This window comes from Geotrypetes seraphini, chromosome 1 (assembly GCF_902459505.1).
Source record: "Geotrypetes seraphini chromosome 1, aGeoSer1.1, whole genome shotgun sequence".
Lineage (NCBI taxonomy): Eukaryota > Metazoa > Chordata > Amphibia > Gymnophiona > Dermophiidae > Geotrypetes > Geotrypetes seraphini.
In genome coordinates this window covers 30,453,818-30,471,412 of record NC_047084.1, presented here as the reverse complement: position 1 = coordinate 30,471,412, position 17,595 = coordinate 30,453,818, and the positions used below count along the sequence as shown (strand labels likewise).

The 17,595-nt window shown below is 43.2% G+C and overlaps 1 protein-coding gene across 1 annotated transcript in view; it reads right to left on the bottom strand.

The window, feature by feature from the left end:
• AGGF1 (angiogenic factor with G-patch and FHA domains 1) overlaps positions 1-17,595 on the bottom strand; it is a 153,447-nt gene that overhangs the window by 97,530 nt on the left and 38,322 nt on the right. The window lies entirely within an intron of this gene.

Here is a 17,595-nt window from a genome sequence, read left to right as displayed (position 1 = left end):
TCAATTCTGGTCTCCTTATCTCAAGAAAGATATAGTGGTGCTAAAAATGTTCAAAGAAGAGCGACCAAGATGGTAAAGGGGATGGAACACCTCTCCTATGAGGAAAGACTAAAACGGTTAGGGCTCTTCAGCTTGGAAAAGAGACGCCTGAGGGGAGTTATGATTGAATTCTACAAAATCCTGAGTGGAGTAGAACAGGTACAAGTGGATCAATTTTTCACTCCGTCAAAAATTACAAAGACTAGGGACACTCGATGAAGTTACAGGGAAATACTTTTAAAACCAATAGGAGGAAATTTTTTTTCACTCAGAGAATAGTTAAGCTCTGGAATGTGTTGCCAGAGGATGTGGTAAGAGCAGATAGTGTAGCTGTGTAGGGATAGTTCCGTATTCACACCTGTGGGTTAGGCCTCTATGATGAAATCAAAACCTAAACCATTCTCAAGAAATCTTTCTGCTGAACAAGAAACTTTCCAGCATGAATTTAGCATGAAGAAAGAAGTACACAGCTTTGCTGTTTCTGCCTGATGCATTATGGGTATGTACCAGAATGTTGCTATGCAAGGACATTCATCTGTGCTTTAATAATGGGACAGTGTGAATCTTGAAGAAATTATCCTGTTCTTATCTATCTAACGGCCCTGGGTCTTCCAGCCTATATGATACTTTTCTACAGAAAGGCTATTCATCCAAGTCTGTTTATGGATTGGTCCGAGGAGGTCATCTGATGAGATACAAGAAAGACTGCTAATTAATTAATTAGTTAGTCTGTGATAAGGTCCGGGGAAGGTCAGATCTGCTCACAGATGTTCTATATGTAAACTTTTTCTTTCAATAATTAGATCTGTAAGATACCTCGTGTGAATCTCTGCCTCAAAGAGGGAAATTCAGACATTTAAAAACGGCTCTGAACTCGGCACGGAACGGGACTTATTTGCAGATGATTCATAGCCTCATCAAGGACTGTCAACACGTGTACCTTTAACACCCAAATTCCTGACGTCTTCCAAAGCTGCCAAGAAGTTTTTCCTTTCACCTAATTTCATCTGAGAGGCTAATCTTAAGGTGAGATTACGGAATTTACACTCTTATCAGCGGGGTTAGATAAGGATCACTTGTGATAAAGGATAAGGGTTGAAAAGATTCATTGGTGATAATATAATCATTTGCTAATCAGGGATTATTATTATAAGGAATTGTGTAGTGTGTATTTAATAAGTAGAGGTTCTCAATTGTCTAACCATTAGATTGTGATAATTATGTACTGAGTTTCATTTGTGTAATCAGATATTTTGAACAATATTTAGATTTTGCAGCTGGCTTGTGAATTATATTTTTCTATTTTCATAATAAAGATATTTCTCATTAGCCTGGGTTTTGTGTCGTATAATTAGACCATGATATTTGGACTTGAATAAGAGGTTATGGTTTTCCTTAGACAACTTAACAGAGACGTAACGGTAACGTGTTTATAATACTGCTAAGTGAACCATAAATCCTTCTACAGATTTTGGGGGCTCGTTGGCCGGGATATCTAGGTTTCTAATTTACGACCGTAGCCATGTCTGTTGACACTGAGGCTCAAATTTCGTGGCATGCTCTTGAAAAAGACGTGTTTCACAAATTAGCTGTGCAAGTGTTAAAGCAGCCGGATTCTGATGTGTATTTTTCTGATCTAGTTAGTTTATTACATGCAGATATAGAGGACTCTAATCAGGCGTACTGTTCTGCATTGCAGCGTCTCCTACAGGCTAGGACTAAGCCTACAGGAGAAAATTATTCAGAGCTCATTTGTGCGTTGTTTGCTTTTAAAACTTCTGTCTCTGCTAGTTTATCTCAACAACGTCAGCTTCAGAGTGATTTATATGAGCAATTAGAGGATTGTAAAAATTATTTGCAGGCAGAACGGACTCGTAATGATTCCCTTGAACTGTTAGCTTCTAATTGTGAAGATCAACATTCCGACTTTGATCAGGTGATGTCTGAGTTAGGACATCAATGTTCTGAGTTGAATGCTGAACTTGAAAGTTATAAAAAAAGACCAGTGAATATTTCTTGTGTGAAGTGTACCTCTTTAGTGACTCAACTTACTAATTTGAGAGCTCAGAAGGATGAGTTACAAGTCTCTTTATCTACTTGTCAGAAAGATCATGATAAGAGTGAAAAAATTCATGCTGAGATTTTGTCCAGGTTGCAGATGGAACTAGCGGACGTAACTACTGCTTATGTTTGTCTGGGTGAAAAGTTAGACGCTACCGAACGTCTGTCTAATGATAAGGCAGCCCGTGCTGATAGGCAATTATGTGCTTTACAAGCGGACTTTATTGAATCTCAGAACAGGCTTTCTGAGAATAAGTCACATGTCTCACAGCTCACTGACTCCCTATATCAAGCAGATGCCGATAATTTGGCTCTGCGCCAGAATGTTCAAGATATATCCTCCCAGAGAACTGCGTTAGTTACTGATGTGAAAGTTTTACAAGACAAAGTTGCTGCTATTTGTAGTGAGGGATATTAAAACTGTCTCTCCCCCTGTGTCGCCTCCACTTTCTCCTATGCCAGCTCCTAGAACTGTCTTTCATTCTTTTCACAGCTCTAGGGGGGGTGGGTACAGGAATTCGCAGGAGTGTTCTGATTCTACTGCAGAGAACTTGTTACCTAGTAACAAACCCTGCCCTGAGAAATTAGTGTCACTAGCTGACCCTGTAAGGTCTATCTCAAATTCCTGTGATGTCACTGAATCTGAGGATGCTAAACCACACCCGGTAAGGTCAGTTTACAGTGAGCCTAAACAACCACCAGATGGCGCCAAAGCACCAGACATTTCACAACATGCTCCACAAAGGTCACAGCACAATACTGAAACAGGGAAAGAAACTCAAAAGCGTGGAGGTGGTTATATCATACTACCCTATCACGTCCAGTTAATGAAGATGTTTAAACAAATGATAGAACCTTTTAGAGAGGGAACTAAGCTAACTATTGAAGCACATTTGGCCTCAATACATGAGTTCTTTGAAACTTATGCAGTAACAGAGGACAGTGATAAGCTCTGTTTGCTCCGTTGGTCCTTTGCTTCCGAGTGTTCTGAGACGTTGCGATCCATCATTACTGGTACTTCAGAATTGTTAGAGGTGGAACAACAACTCAAAAGACGTTATGGTACATACGCTGATTCCATCGAATCTCGCAAAGCTGCATTCCGTTTGCGTTGTGGACTCCAGGAAAATCCCCGTGAATTTGCTTTCCGTCTGAAATGACATTTCTTTCCAGATAGGACTCCTTCTGAGGACGAACTGGAGTATGGAGAATTCCGATCTCTCTTTGCAAAAGCCTTGCCTGAATATATGAGTGTGGTTGTGGCTGGTATGAAAAAGGCCTCTTACTCATCGATCCTAGCCGTAGCCGAGGATTTCTATGATCATAAAGTCAGGGTTCCTGCAGGCCAATCTGAGAAACCGGTGCCCAAAGCACGATCTAAGGAACCTAAGATGAGTGTATGCGCTGTTCAGACTTCCCTTGCTTTGGAACCTAGTAGCTCTGTAGTTTCCACTCCAGGACTTGTATCACACCGTCCAGCGGACCTGCCTTCCTCTTCTGATGCACCACCCAATAGGGATGGACCCAAGACACAGAAGAAGAGACGGCCCAATAAGCAACAGAAGCAGATTGACCTCAGCATGGTAATGGAACAATTGGCTCAGGTGATAGATCGTATTTCTGCTCTGGAACAGACTTCCAAACAACTAGCAGTATCTGTCCCCGCGAGAAGGGAACAGACCCCGAGGAGAAAGGATAACAATGTTGGTTACAAGCCTTCCGGCACTCGAGTGGTCAAGTCTGTAGCAACTGACACCCAGGCTTCCTCAGTAGATGACCTAGATGACACACCCGAAATGTTGGAGGACGATAACGCATGACTAGTCCGAGAAACAATTTCTCCATCTACTATTGTATCTTCTGTCCAAACAACATCTCCTGATGCTACACAAGACATAGATCCGGTACAATCCACTGAATTATCTGAGGACACAGAGTGGCTTCCTTCGTGGGATTCCATTAAGTCACACAAGTATTTCTTGGGTAGGTTAACGCCTATGGGTCAACGGTACACTTTACCTTTGTTTCTCCAACAGGTTTTGTCTTGTCCCGGTTTACTTGATACGGCTTCAGAAGTGACTTTGATCACTCAGGGATTATTCCAACGTTTGCAGACTACCCTGGGTACCCAGAATCCACTGTCGATTATTCCCAGTGATTTGTCTTTGGTTGCATATGGACATCAGAACATTGAGACAGTTGGTCAAACTTGGCTTACCTTGCAGTTAGGCAAAATGAATGTCAAACACCCAGTGATTATTACCACTAGTCCAGGAGAGGAATTTTTGATTGGAAACGATCTTTTGAAGAGATTGCGGCCTATTTTGGATTACGTCCAAGAAGTGGTCTGGGCCCAGGTGACTCGTCCCCTTCCTTTTGGGAAGGTACCGACTACACGCCTGCCCCAGGTTGCCAGTACTGTGGAACGAAACGATACTTCAATTCGAATCAATTTCCTGCGTTCAGCGGATCCACACATTTTGGAGCTACGGTACGCCAATGTTCCAGAAAAAGGTCCCACAGACCGCGAGATTGTCAGCATTCCCAAGGAACAAATATCTGTCATTGTTCTCCAGCCTGACCATTTGGAAATTGTTCTGAAGTCTACGTTCCCCGTGCCGGATCCACCTCAAGAGACTGTTCAAGACACCACCTCATCTGTTTCCAGCTCTCTGACTTCTCATCCTCGTCTACTGGCTGTACTTCACCAGGATGATACTGATTTGTATGTTGATGTTTACCTGCACGGTTCTGTCCCAGTTCAAGCTCAACTGCTACTCCAGAGTGACATCTCCATGATTAGTGAATCTTTTTACTGTCAACTTCAGCGAACCACACCCATTCCGTTTGTTAGGCGTCACTCTACTCACCTACCTATACCAGGTCAGGGGGTCAAGCCTCTTGTTGGGGTTTGTAGCCTTCCGCTGACCCTGGGTTCTAAGACTTTCACTCATCACTTTTCTGTGGTGAAAGGCTTACACACATCCTTGTGTTTGGGATCCGAATGTCTTGTTCGTCTAGGAGTCTACGTTGATTTGGTGAACGGTGTGCTTTGAAGCAGATTGCAAGGCACCCCGGTAGAAGATGTGGACCTGATGGATGGTCTGAAGGCTGGACAACTTCTTCCTCAAGTTTGTGAAGTGGTCTGTGCTGAAGACGTCAAGATTCCTGGCCTTGTGCAGGATTTTGCTCTGCCTCTTCATTTGACCCATGGTCAATGCATGCTCGATGATATTGGCTTTTTCAACCCGAATTCCTCTTTTCTCGAGCATGGTCTTTCTCTAGGTGCTTTACCATGTCTTGAAGTACCTACCTCTTCTTTCCATGTGTTGATTGTCAATGCTCAACCTACGGAAGTCTTTCTCTCCGCTGGTGAACCTTTGGGTTTTCTGGTGGGAGAATCTTTTCCTAATGTTGAGGTAACATTGCCTATCATTGGCAGCTTGTCTTCCATTGTCAACCCCTGCCAGGGGGGGGGATATACCGGACCGTATTTTTACCTCACCTAAAGGACTCATTTCACTGGACTTCCTCTGGCCATATGATGCATCGACTTCCCATGTAACAGTGGAGAATGATTTTTTGGTTTTATCCAGGAAGTTAGCTCTGTCTGACCAATCTAAAACGGTGAATGCCATTGAATCTTCATCTTTGCAAGAACAGATTGAAGACCAAGTGGAAATCTCTTCCAACCAACCTTTTTCTAAGTTTGATGCCATGGTAAAGGAACAAGTGGATTTAGCTGGTGCGTGTTCTTCTGATGAAGAAAAGGCTCAGTTAACACAGTTGTTGTACAAGTATCGAGACCTGTTTGCAGTGGATTCTTATGACACTGGCCTGACTGATCTACATGTGACCAAGATTCCTACGGATCTCCACAGTAAGCCCGTCTTCGTACGTCAGTATAAGATTCCTTTGGCCTCGTATGAGTCCGTGCAAGAGATACTTGATACCCTGGAAACTAGGGGTATCATTAGGCCTTGTAACAGTACATACAACTCACCCTTGTGGCCAATCCTGAAGAAGAATAACAGTTGGAGAATTGCCTTGGACTACCGACAGCTAAACAAGCGAGTACCCTTGTCTAGGTGGCCTATGGCCCATCTTGACCAGAGCTTGACTACCATCAAAGGAGCTAAGTATTTTACCAGCTTGGATTTAGCGTCTGGATTTTGGACAGTTCCTGTATATCCATTGGATCAATACAAACTAGCATTTACCTTTGGGAAGAAACAGTACATGTGGAATAGAACACCTTTTGGTTAACATTCCGTAAATCGGTAAAGACCCTCCTCTTCAACTAAAGATCTCCTCTGTCTTCCCCCCCCTTAGGCCCCACCCTCCACTCTCCTATCACCTTCCCGAAATTCCAGTATGACCCTCTCTTACTCTATCCACTAACAAATTGTACCTAAACGCTTTAACTTTCCTTAAACTAAACTACTGTATTTCCCCCTTCTCTCTTTCTGCTTACTCTCCCTGTATTTAATTCTCCCCAAAAACTATAAATCCAATCACTAAACCTGTTGTACTACTTATATGTCTAGTTACTCCCCACTGTGTATGTTCATTGTAAACCGTTCTGAGCTATTGGGAGGACGGGATAAAAATCTAAATAAATAAATAAATAAAATAAATAAACTCTCCATCTGAATTCAACATATTTCTCCATAAAGCCCTTCCAGATGTGGAAGCTCGAGGAACTCTAGTCTATGTGGATGACATCCTGATCAAGAGTCCCACCTTTCAGAAACACCTGGAAGAGGTAGAACATGTGTTCCAACAGTTGCAAGATGCAGGAGCTAAATTGACCCTTGCCAAAGGTCAATGGTGCCGAACCTCTCTGAATTACTTAGGGTATGACATTTCCTCTGAAGGTCTTCGACCACAGAAGAAAAGGATACAGGCCCTACAACAGTTGAGGAGACCTACCAATCTGATGGAACTTCGTTCATTTTTAGGGATATGCAACTATTCTCGACAGTTCATAGATCAGTATGCGGAGATCTCTAGACCCTTGGTCACCTTACTGAAGAAGGATGTACCTTGGACTTGGGGTCCTGAACAGGACGATGCTATGTGAGAGATGAAAGAGCAGCTTAGTCGCTTTCCTTGCTTGGCCTACCCCGAGAGTGGTCGTGAATTCTTCATCGACTTAGGATTCTCCAAACACTCTATGAGTGCCGTCCTGTACCAGAAATACGACTCTGACAAGCGTGTGGTGGCCTATGCAAGCAAAGGCTTCACCGATGTAGAGAAGAAGTATTCTGACTGTGAGAAAGCTCTACTGTCAACTGTTTGGGCTCTTCAACATTTTCGGAGTTACATCCAAGGAGAAAAACTCATTGTAGAGACTTGTCATCAACCCATTAGTTTCTTGGGTAGTGACAAGATCAAAACTGGTCGTGTCTCCAATAGCCGAATAGTCTCATGGACTTTGACTCTACAAGGATGGCCTTTACAGGTAAAGTATGCACTGAAACATCGTAATACAGTAGCCCAAGGGATAGCAGAATTGCATGATTGTACAGAGCAAGATTCTCTTACAGGTATACCGGAACCTGATGTTCCACCAGAAGAGGAGGAACCCCATCGTCATCATCTTTATGATGAACAACTATGTGCCAATATACCTCAAGTCTACGTGGATGGCTGTGCCTTCCACCAGGCCTCGATCCATAATTTGGTCGCAGGAGTAGGTGTAGTGTGGAATGTCGACACACCTATGGAAACCTTGAAGTATAGATTGGGTGCTAAAACCAACCAATATGCAGAGATTGTAGCAGCTCTGGTCGCTGTACAGTCTGCGGTACAGAAGGGGATCCCAGAACTGATTATCTGTATAGATTCTGACTATGTGCGTCAGAACTTTGTGTCTCACTTACCCGTGTGGAAAAAGAAGGACATGTTAAATTCCAAAGGGTCCATCATGGTGACTTGATTCTAGCCTTAGATCAATTGGTACGAGACAATGACATGACCATTTACTGGAAGAAAGTGAAAGGTCACGCCAAGGTTAATAGTGATGACAAGATCGGAAATGACCTTGCGGATCAATTGGCCAAAGAAGGTGCTTTGTCAGGTGAACTATGGCAATGCCCTGAAGAGTTGTTCTCGATGGTACATGTTATTACTCGACGCCAAGCGAAACAGGTAGCTGAAACACCTGTAGTGCAGTGGGGTAATGATGTCCCTTCCTTTGATCTTGTAACCGCTCAGAAGACAGATCTTATCCTGGATAAATTCTATAACTTCATACAGAATCCACAGGATCATCCATTGTCTGAAGACGATCAGAAGGATGAAGAACTGAGGATACTCTACACCTCCAGAGAGAAATTCTCGATTCACCAGGACCTGCTCACTCGGACGAGTAAGCATGGTATCGTGCAGTGGGTTGTACCCCGTGCATATTGAGGAATCATATTGCAACATGCCCATGATGAACCTTGTGCTGGACATAGAGGTGAAGACACTATGAGACACTGAAGCAAGTGGCCTACTGGCCTCATATGCGGCAAGATGTGCAGTTATATACGAGAGGTTGCTTGACTTGTTGTCAATTTCAACCCTCTACACCACTTCACCGAGCACCCTTGAGAAAGAAGGGTTTGGTCATGCCCTGGTCCGACAACCAGATTGACTGGATCGGCCCAGTGATCCGTTCCTCCCGAGGTAATAAGTATATGTTGACTGTCACTTGTTTGTTTACCAAGTGGATTGAGTGCTTGCCTGCACCCAATTGTACGGCCGAGACTACCGCTACCTTGTTACTGAATCATGTGTTCAGTAGGTGGGGTTTGCCCATGAGAGTGGACTCAGACCAAGGATCACATTTCACTGCGGATGTGATGCGACACATGTGGAAGATGCTCGGAGTGAAAAGTAAATTGCACATAGCTTACCACCCTCAATCATCGGGACAAGTGGAAAGAGCGAATTGTACCATCATCACGATCCTGAAGAAGTACGTGTCTACCTCTGGTAAGGATTGGGATATGAAGTTACCTTTGGTATTGATGGATATTCGTGCCACACCTCACCGGTCTACGGGGGTGACGCCTTTTGAAATGATGACAGGTAGAGAAATGACATTACCAATTCATTTGTTGTATAGAACTAATGATGTAAATCTTTCTAGTGCTACTACTGCTCATGAATATGTCACCCATTTACGTAAACATTTACAGGGTGCATTTTCCTTTGCCCAGAAAAATCTGGAAATTGCTGCTAAAGGTAGAAAAGCCTATTATGATCATAGGACTACCACAAAGGAATACCAAATTGGCGACAAGGTATTCTATTACAATTTTGGCAAAACCAAGACCAAAGAAAGTAAATTTTTGCCAAGTTGGCATGGTCCATTCCCTATAGTGGAAAAAGCTTCACCTGTGGCCTATCAAATTCGCATCAAATCAAATTCTCCAGGTGCAGATGTCCTTAAATGGGTCCACATTAATCAACTGAGACCATGTCATCCCAGTAAATTTGCCCAGGATGAAACCATTGTTGTGATGAAGACATTAACCTAGCAACAGCCTAGGCTGTTCTCTCTCTTTTCTGTTTTTCAGATTGTGAAACGAGTTTGCTGATGCTGTTCCTGGTTGTCCTGCCGATTGGAGTTGATACCAAAGTGATCGATCCTGGTCCACAGTCCCGTGTTGTCCTTCAAGATTCTCCTGGTTTCTTGTTCTTCCCATTCCAGATCTTGCTCCAGAACATCTTCTTCGATGTTTCTCTTTTCCATTTGAACTCTACTCCTACTGAAACTGAATTGGAAATATTAGATGTTTTCCGTGGACATTCCATCAACTTTACCCTTGAAGTGGAACAATATTTGTTGACAAAGCCTTCCCACACCATTGAACTGAAAGTTGATAATGATAAGCTTCATGTTGAGGACTTTCATATTGGCTCCTCCAATGTACATGAAGTTGTTGATACCCGCAGTATTGATCTTTTTATCACTGTTGTTATTCCAATTTTTGCCATCCTGTGGGTTCTATTATTTGGGTTCTCTGTTTTTGCACTCTATGAGACCATCCGGATTCGACGTCTTATTCGTCAAAAACCATCACATACAGACTTAAGAATGCATGATTACATTGCGGCTATGAAGGAGTGATTTTGCTAGCCGTATTTTTGATTATGATCTATCTGTCTTAACTTTTGCTTTGGCATACCTTTTGTGCCTTGCTAATTTTAATTTTAATTTAATTTAATTCTTATATACCGCTAATAACCGTGAGGTTTCTAAGCGGTTTACAAAAATGATGCATTAAAGATACAATAAATAAAAATAAATAAGATAGGTACTTGGAAATTCCCTAATTGTCCCAAAGGCTCACAATCTAACTAAAGTACCTGAAGAAACAGTATGAAAAATAAAAATATAAAGACAGAGGTAGAGATAGAGATAGAAATGAAATATTCCAACAAGTAATGAATAAATAATTTAAAGATAGAAGTAAAATAATAATCAAAGTAAACAAAATACAGATAAAAACAAGCATAGAGAGAAACAGAAACACACACCAAAAAAGCATCAAGATCCTTGACTTGTAATTACTAAGTAGTTGCTAAGTAGTTATGATTTTTTATTTTATCATATATTGCCATTAATCAGTGATTTTATTATCATTTATTTGGCTGGGTTCATATATTTTGCCCATGCCTTTATGATTATTATCCATTGATTATTGATATCTTTGATTTATTGCTGATTTATATGGTATTGCTTATGTTTATGCATTTTTATATCACCTTGGGTCTTGGCGATCCTTTCCTACTTAGTTAGGTTGAAGGTGAAATAGACTCCATTGAAGTTATTTCTCCTCCAAAAGGGGGGACTGTAGGGATAGTTCCGTATTCACACCTGTGGGTTAGGCCTCTATGATGTCATCAAAGCCTGAACCATTCTCAAGAAATCTTTCTGCTGAACAAGAAACTTTCCAGCATGAATTTAGCATGAAGAAAGAAGTACACAGCTTTGCTGTTTCTGCCTGATGCATTATGGGTATGTACCAGAATGTTGCTATGCAAGGACATTCATCTGTGCTTTAATAATGGGACAGTGTGAATCTTGAAGAAATTATCCTGTTCTTATCTATCTAATGGCCCTGGGTCTTCCAGCCTATATGATACTTTTCTACAGAAAGGCTATTCATCCAAGTCTGTTTATGGATTGGTCCGAGGAGGTCATCTGATGAGATACAAGAAAGACTGCTAATTAATTAATTAGTTAGTCTGTGATAAGGTCCGGGGAAGCTCAGATCTGCTCACAGATGTTCTATATGTAAACTTTTTCTTTCAATAATTAGACCTGTAAGATACCTCATGTGAATCTCTGCCTCAAAGAGGGAAATTCAGACATTTAAAAACGGCTCTGAACTCGGCACGGAACGGGACTTATTTGCAGATGATTCATAGCCTCATCAAGGACTGTCAACACGTGTACCTTTAACACCCAAATTCCTGACGTCTTCCCTAGCTGCCAAGAAGTTTTTCCTTTCACCTAATTTCATCTGAGAGGCTAATCTTAAGGTGAGATTACGGAATTTACACTCTTATCAGCGGGGTTAGATAAGGATCACTTGTGATAAAGGATAAGGGTTGAAAAGATTCATTGGTGATAATATAATCATTTGCTAATCAGGGATTATTATTATAAGGAATTGTGTAGTGTGTATTTAATAAGTAGAGGTTCTCAATTGTCTAACCATTAGATTGTGATAATTATGTACTGAGTTTCATTTGTGTAATCAGATATTTTGAACAATATTTAGATTCTGCAGCTGGCTTGTGAATTATATTTTTCTATTTTCATAATAAAGATATTTCTCATTAGCCTGGGTTTTGTGTCGTATAATTAGACCATGATATTTGGATTTGAATAAGAGGTTATGGTTTTCCCTAGACAACTTAACAGAGACGTAACGGTAACGTGTTTATAATACTGCTAAGTGAACCATAAATCCTTCTACAGCTGGTTTTAAGAAGGTTTTGAACAAGTTCCTGGAGGAAAAGTCCATATTCTGTTATTGAGAAAGACATGAGGGAAGCCACTGCTTGTGCTGTATCTGTAGCATGGAATGTTGCTACTCCTTGGGTTTTGGCTAGGTACTAGTGACCTGGATTGGCCACTGTGAGAATGGGCTATTGGGGTTGATGGGCCATTGGTCTGACCCAGTAAAGCTATTCTTATGTTCTTATTTCTTCTCCAAGCAAGCCTTGAGGAACAATTTTGATCTGCTCAGTCTTTTTTGTTTTTTGTGGTTTTCATGAGATTGTTTTTCTTTTCAGCTTCAGTGACAGTATTTCACCATGACAAAGTGGTTCTCTGTACTCATCCTAAATTCCTTCCAAAAGTTATCACAGAATTTCATTTGAATCAATCTATTGTGCTTCCAGTCTTCTTTCCAAAGTCTCATTCTCATCCAGGAGAAGCAGTTCTTCATACATTGGCATACTACCTGCAAAGGAGTAAGCTACACAGGACTTTACCTCAACTGTTCATCTCCTTTGATCCCAACAAATTGGGCCCGCCTGTCACCAAAAAAACGGTTTCCACATGGCTAGTGGCCTGCATCTCCTTTTGCTATGCTTGGGCTGGGTTGCAACTCGAAGGACGTGTTTCAACGCATAAATTTTGAGCGATAGCAGCTTCAGTGGCTTTCTTACGATCCACTCCCATTGATGAAACTTGCAAAGCAGCCACTTGGTCCTCAATTCACACTTTCACATCTCACTACTGTCTAGAATCTTATTCCAGACGAGATGGTCATTTCAGCCAAGCAGTATTACAGAGCATCCCAAACCTTCAGAGCTTCTTGACAAAGGGAGGAAGATCCCGTCCCTCCCTGTTTTTGACATAGTTCATGGCGACTTGGTTGTCTGTCTGAATGAGGACTACCTGGTCGTGAAGATGTTGAAAAGTTTTGAGAGCCTTGAAGATCGCTCTGAGTTCCAACAGATTGATGTGACACTGACGATCCATACTGGTCCAGTGGCCTTGAGTACGGAGTCCATCGAGAAGAGCGCCCCAAGCGTAGGTCGAGGAATCTGTTGTGAGGACCTTATGATGGGAGGCGTTTGAAACAGCAAGCCTCTGGAGAGATTGGAAGAGAGCATCCACCAGCGGAGAGACTGTCTCAATGAAGGAGTGACTGCAATGTGTCGAGAAAGTGGGTCGCAAACCTGCATCCACTGAGATGCCAGGGTCCACTGAAGAATTCTGAGGTGAAGTCTGGCAAAAGGAGTCACGTGTACTGTGGAGGCCATGTGACCCAGTAGTCCCGCTGAGATGGAAGAGCGGGAAGACACTGTATGACAGAGTTGAAGGACAGCTTCCAGACGTGATTGCGGAAGGAATGCTCTGAGTTGGATAGTGTCCAGAACAGCTCCTATGAATTGTAGATTCTGAGAGGGATGAAGTTGTGATTTGGGAAAGTTGATTTTGAATCCCAAACTTTGTAGGAACCACATAGTCTGTTGGGTCGCTACAATAACCCCCTGAGATGTTGAATCTTTGATGAGCCAATCGTCTTGATAGGGAAATACCTGAAGACCATGGTTCCTTAGAGCTGCTGCTACCACTACCAGGCACTTGGTGAATACTCTGGGAAAGGAAGCCAGGCTAAAGGGCAGCACTCTGTATTGATAATGCAGATTCCCCACCCGAAATCTGAGATATTGCTGGGAGGCCGGATGAATGGGAATATGAGTGTAGGCCTCCTTGAGATCCAGAGAGCATAACCAGTCATTCTGATCGAGAAGGGGATAAAGGGATGCCAGGGATAACATTTTAAATTTTTCCTTGACTAAAAATTTGTTGAGAGCCCTGAGATCCAGAATGGGTCGCAGATCGCCCATCTTCTTCGGAACAAGGAAGTAACGAGAGTAAAAACCCCTGTTCTGCTTTTCGAAAGGAACTGGTTCGATGGCATGGAGACAAAGCAGAGCTTGAGCTTCCTGAAGAAGAAGGGCGGTCTGGGATGGACTGGAAGGATACTCTCTTGGAGGAAGCTCTGGTGGAACCTGAGTGAAATGAAGAGAGTATCCTTCCCTGATGATTGAGGTCGGAAGTGATGGTCTCCCATCGGTGGTAAAAATGATGGAGACTACCTCCAATAGGGGGAAGAACGGTGGAGGTTATGCTCTGTGTTAAACAGTCAAAAAGGCTGCGTAGTCTTAAGTGCAGCAGAAGGTTGAGATTTCTGTTGCTTCTGATTCTGCTGTTTCTTGAGAGGAGGGCGAGTGTAAGGAGCCACTCTCGGAGCAAAACGCCTCTGGAAAATTGGAGGAGGGCATGCAGGCTTGGCAGGAGCTGGCTTGGGCTTTGGTCTGACAAAAGAAGCAAAGGATTTTTCATGTTCAGACAATTTCTTAGTGGCTGCCTCGATAGATTCATCAAAGAGGTCATTGCCTGCACAAGGAATATTAGCCAAGCGGTCCTGAAGATTAGGGTCCATGTCAATGGTGCGAAGCCAGGCTAGGCGGCGCATTGCTACAGAACAAGCAGTCGCCCTGGCAGACAACTCAAAGGAATCATAAGAAGACTGAAGTAGATGTAATCTGAGTTGTGACAGAGTAGCTATGACTTCTTGAAATTTGAAGTGCTTTTGAGTATCTAGATAACAGAAATTTAGGAAGATCAAGGAGGAACTTGAAATAAGTAACAAAATGGAAATTGGTGGAAAACTGGAACGCACTCCCGGAGGCTATCATAGGGGAAAACACCTTCCAGGGATTCAAGACAAAGTTAGACAAGTTCCTACTGAACAAGGACGTACGCTGATAAGGCTAGTCTCAGTTAGGGCACTGGCCTTTGACCAAAAGGGCCGTCGCATGAGCGGACTGCTGGGCGCGATGGACCACTGGTCTGACCCAGCAGCGGCATCTCTTATGTTCTTATGTTAATTGTAATTGAGGACTTTAGAGGACATTTTGGTAGAGGCGAAGTCCAAACTTGTCCATAGTTTTCCCTTCCCTTCCAAGAGGAACGGTAGCATAAATCTTGGAAGGATGGGACCTTTTCAAGGAGGACTCCACAAGTAAGGATTGGTGAGACAACTGCGAATTCTCAAATCCTTTGCAATGTAGAGTTTTATACCTGGAGTCCAACTTGCCTGGAACAGCAGGAATTGCATAAGGAGTCTCCAGGCATCGTGTAAAAGTCTGAGACAAAAGCTTGTGAAGAGGAAGCTTAAGTGACTCTGCAGGAGGTTGAGGAAGATGCATGACTTCAAGATACTCCTTAGAGTATTTAGAACCAGCATCCAATTGAAGGTCCAGGTCAGCAGCCATCTGACGAAGAAAAGAAGAGAAAGATAGCTGATCCGCTAATGCCTTGCCTCAAGAAGGACTCGAGGACGTCGAGGCAGCCTGGGTCAAAGATGAAGCTTTGGCAGGAATATAGGCATCAAAAGAAAAGGGAGACTTGGACGAAGCAATAGAAACCCCGCTGAGTCCTCGATCGAGAAGTCGGTGGTCTAGTAGAGCTGGAAGGCGTAGATCGAAGCTTAGTGGAAGGACCTCTTTGAAAGAGGTATGCCTAGAAGTATGCCTCGAGGAAGGCCTTGATCGTCGGTGAGAGTGGTGCTTGGAAGCAGATTTCAAAGATCAAGGAGACTTCGCCCCGGAGATGGAAACAGACGTTGCTACCAATGAATGGATAGGGCTAGAAGCTGTGTATCGAAGCTCAGGAGATTTAATGGAAGAACCTCGAGGCACTCCCAAAGACTCTGCTCCTTGTAAGGAGTGTGAGGATTCCTGTCGAGGCACTTACAAAGAATCTGCTCCTTGCTTCGCGTGCATAGATGCCAGACCAGACACTCGCAGAGACTCTGCTCCCTGCATAGAATGTGTAGTCTCAGCCGGAGACATAGGAAGAGACTCGACCTTGCGGGAGTCTGCAGAATGCCAAGGCTTGATTAGAGTAGCAAGCTTCGGTTCCATATTAGTGAGGAACTGAATGAATTGCTTCTCTAACATGGTCTGGAAAGAAGCCAGCAAGGATGGATCCGCGTCTGAAACCGAACCACCTGCTTTGGCTGGAGGTTCCACAGAGGCAGTGCAAATGTGCTTCGGCTTGGAAGTCTTGGCCACCTTGATTACCACCACTGGAACTTTCTGCTGAGCTATCTGACCTGAGGATGCAGGGGAAGATACAGCAGGTGTAGTCGAGGTAAGAGCAGTTGCAAATGAAGAAGGTCTGATGAGGCTCGAGGTCAGTGTAGTGGAGGCAGAAGGGCCCTTGGTCAAAAGTGGGACAGAGGCCACTTTTGAAGTCAAGGGAGTGGTTGAAGAATCCATCCCGAAAAGCTTCTCCACTAAAATCCGACGACGTTTAAGGGCTCGAGGTTGAAGAGTAGCACAGTGCTCGCACGACTTCAGTTGATGGTCCGGCCCAAGGCACTTGAGGCACCAACGATGTGGGTCCATGAGGGAAATCGCATGCTGGCACTGGCTACACTTCTTGAAGCCCGTTGCTGGCCGGGACATAGGAGGAAAAATAGCCACCGCAAAGTCGAAGCCCACGGGCTGCAGCCGAGCGGCCTGCCCTGGCAGTCGAACGGAAGAAATACAATTTTTTATTAGAAATAAAAGAAAACAGTGATTCGTGAAGAAAATAAGCACAAACCGCGGAAAGAGAAGGCACGAAGAAACAAAGACGGACTTCTCTGCTCCGCGGAAAACTGAGAACCGAGGAGACGGTGCGCTGGACGGTGTCACTGTTTCCATGCATGACAAAGCAGTGGCCAATGCTTTGTCATGCATGGAAACAGTGACAGAACATCCCATGCTAATGAATTTGTTGGTATTAAAACAAACTCATTAACAGATCCGTGTAATGTTCAGAACAACAGGAGTGCAAAAAACTCTGCTAAACTGCTGCCAGCTCAGAGTGTCTCATGCCTTACTTTCTGTCAGTGCTTGAGCGCTGATGGGCTCAGTCACTGACAGGAAAGTCAGGGAAGCGCACCTCCAAACCTTTCCACAAACCCGAGCTCAACCCCCAATTTTAAGAAATCCCTAATGGTCCAGTCTCTGTGCATTGGCTGCAGAATAACATTTCTGAAACGTTGCCAGCATGGTAAGATTTGTGCATCTGCTCTGCAGTCTTTTCCCACAGAAAGTCTGTAAAGGAGTGGAGAAAGTCTTTTTTTCAGATGAAAGTACAAAACAAAAGAAACAATGTAGTGGGTCAGCATAAAGAAAGAGAATGTTTTGAGTGGCTCAGTCAAAGCTCAGATCTAAGCATAACAGAAATTCTGTGATAAGACTTCAAAACTACAGTCCACAGATTATCCTCAGCTAACTTGAAAGAGCCTGAACTTTCTGCCAAGAAGAATGGACAAAAAACTGCTCCATCCTGCTATAAAAAGTTGATAATCACTTATTCTAAATGATTCATACCTGTTATAGTTGGAAAAGAGGATTACTCACTCTGTGCGACTCCTGGATAAGGCAGTAAAAACAAACTTATATATTGCC